Source organism: Apis dorsata, unplaced genomic scaffold (genome assembly GCF_000469605.1).
Source record: "Apis dorsata unplaced genomic scaffold, Apis dorsata 1.3 scaffold_1204, whole genome shotgun sequence".
NCBI lineage: Eukaryota > Metazoa > Arthropoda > Insecta > Hymenoptera > Apidae > Apis > Apis dorsata.
The window spans coordinates 88,967-94,012 of NW_006264301.1; the positions used below are offsets into that span (position 1 = coordinate 88,967).

At 28.6% G+C, this 5,046-nt stretch overlaps 1 protein-coding gene across 10 annotated transcripts in view; it reads left to right on the plus strand.

The window, feature by feature from the left end:
• LOC102677825 (collagen alpha-2(IX) chain-like) overlaps positions 1 to 5,046 on the plus strand; it is a 342,768-nt gene that overhangs the window by 78,056 nt on the left and 259,666 nt on the right. The gene's annotated exons all lie outside the window — the stretch shown is intronic.

Here is a 5,046-nt window from a genome sequence, read left to right on the forward strand (position 1 = left end):
ATTGCTAATATATTAACTCTGTAATAAGTCTACAAACAATCACTCTCTAAAAACAATCCAGTCCCGGGGCAATTTACCAACAGGCCAAACGTAAATTTACAAAAGCGTAGTAGTGAGATCGCGTTAAAACCGGATGTACCATTTATCTTCATTAGCCGGTTACACCACGGTTTAGGATCAATCGTTGATTTCGAATGCATTGTTTCTCTTCTGGCGATTCGCATTCCCGGTTTGCAGAAATCGATCGTTTCGACGCCGATCCCGTGTCAATCCATCGTGCGCGTGAACGCGCCGATCATCTCCATGGAGAATTGCAGCACGAGTTTTTTAATCGAACGGAAGCGGAATGTGGATCAGTAGCCGTGAAAATGGAGGTAAACGTTTGCCTTCTGCTAGAACCAAGTGATCGGTATCGTTTCTGTGTTGGATTTGAAATGAATTAAAATAACCGTGAAACGAATACGTGAAATCGATTCTTGTCTTATCACGGGCTGGAAGAATTCTTCCTTCTTATGAAAATTGCGAGGGCTTCCGAAGGAGAGTTTGCTCCACGGGAGGGAATTGAGAAGCTCTCAATGTTTTGTCAAGATCGTCTTATCTGATACTGATCATTATCGTATTACATGATATTGCCTTTTTCCTCTTTATTTTTCCTTTCATTATTAGTTAGAAACTTTTATTAAGCTAACTTGTTCTATATTTCTTTTGAAAGTTGTTTGATTAATTTTGGTGGTGTAGATTATCAGGAGAAGAAATATTAATTGATGTTGTAAAAGATTTGATTTGAAAAGAATATTGTAATCATTTTGGTAGATTAAGGAAATGAAAGAACTTAATGTTTAGTTAATTTTGTATATGTAAAATTGTTTTATCTGATTGTTTTATCTACTACATTATTGTTTTACATAATCTCGCTTGTTTTTCTTTCTTTTTTTTTTATTATTAGTTGAAAACCATTGTGTGAAATATTGTATCAATACTTTTTCTTTGATCTTTCTATATTTAATTTTTTTGAAGGTAATTTGATTAATTTGAAGATGTAAATAGATAATCGTGGTAAGAAAATGTTAATGAATATTAGAAATTTGATGTAGAAAGTTATTAATTATTGTAAAGGATTTGGTTTATTATTAGTTAATTCCATATCAAGATAGAGATCTTTATTCTGACATTAATCATTATTGTATTATATGGTTTTACTTTTTTTCTTCTCTGTTTTTTTTTATCATGAGTTGGAAACTTTTGTTGGTAGAATTTTGATATTTCTGTATTGTTTATTTTATATTTCGATGATAGTTTGATTAATTTGAACATATAATTCTATGAAAAAGTTATTAATGAATGTTGTTGGAAGCTTGATATAGAAAGCTTGATATACAGTGTGTTTAGGATAATAAAATGAACGAATTAATTAATTATTGCTTTAAATATTGTTATTAAAATTTCAAATAAAATAATTTTAAAATATAAATATACTTCATGAATTAATATAAACTGCTCATCCACTATTTATTTGTGCAATTTCATTCTTTTTTAAATACATTAAAATTATAATTGTTACAAGAATATATAATTTTCATGATCACAGTTTATTATTCAAAATTCATTGTATTCATTACTTTCTTTTAAGAATCAATACATTGTCGATTCTATCTTGGAAATTTCATTTGTTCAATATCATTCACGTTACTTTCGTATTTATGGTATTATGAAAATTGAAAAACAATTTCTCGATCGTAACGAATGAATTTCATTGTAACAACTTTATAATAAAGAGGAAAGGTTTTCGATGCGGACTATATCGTCCCATGAGAGGGATCTTAAAACGAAAAATTGGTTTGGTTGAGCAAAATACTTTTTCTTCTTTTAGTAGGATAGAAACAATAATGTTTTTCACGTTCATGTTACAACTTACAATTCTTTTAGAAAACATATTTTTGAAGTGCTTTTTGATAGGTGAATAAAACCAGATCAATCGAGTTATTTATATATGATTTATAGTTGAAATCTTATAATGCATATTTATTATTTTTTATGGTTGAAATATTTATTTTATAATTTTTTTCTTAGTTTTGTTTCGAAGATAGTTTGATTAACATCTTTATATATTACAAAAGATTATTTAATTTTTTTCAATATATTATCAAAATTAATGAAATATTTATTAGATAAAAGACTATTAAATAAATAAATTATAACTAAACAATAATTATATCTGCAATTTTCATTTTTATTTTTATAATAATCCGTTCTTGTATCAAAATTTCATTAAACAAAAGAATACTTCACAGCTTCTTTCTTTAAACTCTTTCAACACTTTGACAATATAGATCTATCGTTCCTCTTAATTTCTTATTTAATTAAACAGAAATTATGTAAATAAAAAAATTAATATAAAATAAATTAATAAAATAAAATTATTTCACTAACTATAAATATATATATATAAATTCTACTATTTATTTAGTATACCTATATCTTTTTCACCTGGGTAAAAATAATTATTCACAGAGAAACTTTTTAATAAAAGAATAACCAAGAAATTTCTCGCCTTATAAGAATCTTACAAAACGATCGTTTGCAACTAATAATACAGTTTGTTCCATTAATTCAAAATTGCACGAAACATTTTATCTCATGATTGATCATTAGCTCTTTTGGTGACGCTCATTTTGTTGTAATTTCTGCGCAAAACGTGGTTGCATATTAGGAGAATATACACGCTAGGAAGGTTTCCATCCATCCATTTCTTATGCGGACGTTGAAATCTCCGTATATATTCGCTGAATCAGACTTGTCAGGCGTTGAAATCCTCGCTCTCGAGCTTTCTAAAATTCTTCGATACGCTTCCATCGATGAAGGAAACTTTAAGGAAATAGAATCGTTTAGAATTCGAAATTCTCTCTTATCGAAGCTCGTAAACCTCGAGTTAAGGGAATGTAAAGAGAAAGACTAAAAAAGGTCTGAAAATCGTTCTGTATGTATCAGGAGAACATGTCAACTTGGAAATAGGTTTAAAGCAGTTAAGGATTTATTTAAGATTCTTCTTGACAATTGTTTTTCAATATTCTATCATGTATTTAAATAATGATAGATAATTTTTATGAGAAAAAGTGCAAAATATTTTTTATCTATCTATTGACAATATGGTATAGTTTAATGATAGTAATTTATTTTTAAGATATTTATTCTATACAAGGAAACATAAATAAATATAGAATATTCGCGCGAGAGGAAAAAAGTTGCGCTAATTTTACAGCTAATACAATGCTAAGCATACGATTTTTAATGCGATTTATAGACTATACATATTTCGGCAATAAATATCGATTATCGAAGCGAGCTTTCAGCTGTGGTGAACCACAGTATATTGAGCTTCGCGAATCTATATGACGTATGGCGCTAAAATGAGGCCGTAATACAATATATTAAATAAGTATAGTATAATCACTTCTCAAAACTATGCTACAATAGTTTAAAGAGCATATAAAACTCATATAACTTGCATTTAATCGATTTTTTTTTTTTTTACATGATTAAAAAGCACATAATCGTCAAATATAAATCTTTTCTTTAAGATTTCATTATTTGTTCATCAAAATTTTGAACAAGTTTCAGTCTTGTACAAAAATATATTAAAAATCAAATATACGTAAAATATTTTAATAAAAACATTTACTTGTTCCTTCATAAAATGAATAAAATTGAAATCCATCTATAAAAAAAATCCCCAATAAAAAACTTCAAGCCAATTACTATTCACGACTAACGTATAAACGAAAATACTTTATCTAAATCGTAGAACTTCCTTTTCCTTCCTTTTCCTTCCACTTCTTCGTTCCTCCACGCCTCGAATAACTTCAAAACCAATTCTAATTTCGAAAAAGGATCTCGGTTACCCGCTCGCGCGAACTTTAAACTTTACCTCGAGGTAATTTAAGCTGCTTAATAATTCGAATCAGTCCGACCAAACAAGATGTTTCAAGGGCGTTAGCCACTCAGAATTCCTCGTGCCTCGAATCGTATCGGACAGGGCCTCCCTTATCAAGATTTCGTCCGGTAATCCTGAAGAAGCAGCCCCTCCCCAAATCTCCACGCAACGAATTAATTAAAGTTCTTCTTCGAGTTTCAACCACTTTTCGCCGCTTCGCATTTTTCATCTCCCCTCTCTCTCTCCTCAGTCAATTTTCAACCGTGTGCTCTTAATTAACTATAGTCTCTCCCCGGGGTTGAGCAAAGCTCGCGGAACGATCGAGTTTAAATAATATTCGCGGTTCACCGCGATATTCGAAGCGTTGCTCGAACTGTGTTTAAACAATTTGCATGAAACAGGGGATGCAAATTAGAGGCTTGCTATTTGGGAACTGGGCGGCGGTGTAAGGGTAACCGAGTGTTTTCTCGTTTCTTACTTTGGATTAATTGAAGTTTCCGGGAGAGAGGGAGAATTCGTTTTAAGTTAACTAAGAACAGGAAAAGAAAATCGAGATTCTATTATTCATATTTTTTTTGTATATTTTTGTATTGATAGGGTATTTTTGAGAAAAGTTTAAGAGATACCAAAATCATTAAAATTGTACGATCAATAAAGAAATATTTAATTATATTTAAATATATTTTTATATTATTTTCTAAGAAAATAAAGTTTCTGAATTCTGTGAGAATCTTGACGCTTTATTGGAATTTTTGATGGATTAGGAGGAAATTTTCAAGGAAAATTTTGATCGCTTAAAGGATCATCGTAAAAATTCCAATCTTCGTGAACCATACTTTTTTTTTTAATCTTTTTTAATTTCAATTTGGAATACATGAATAAAGTAAGTATTGATTAAAGTATTTTATAAAATTCTTATTATTTTTTATTATTTTTTATTTTTAAGAAAAATTTTTGGTACAAATTGATGATCAGTTAATTATTAACATTTGAAAAAAGAGAAGATAATAATAATAATATTGAATGGTAAATTATTTTTAAAGAATTTCAAGGAAAGAATTTCTAATTATGTTTGAGATCCTTATAGTTATTTTTTTTTTTTTTTTTTTTTTTTT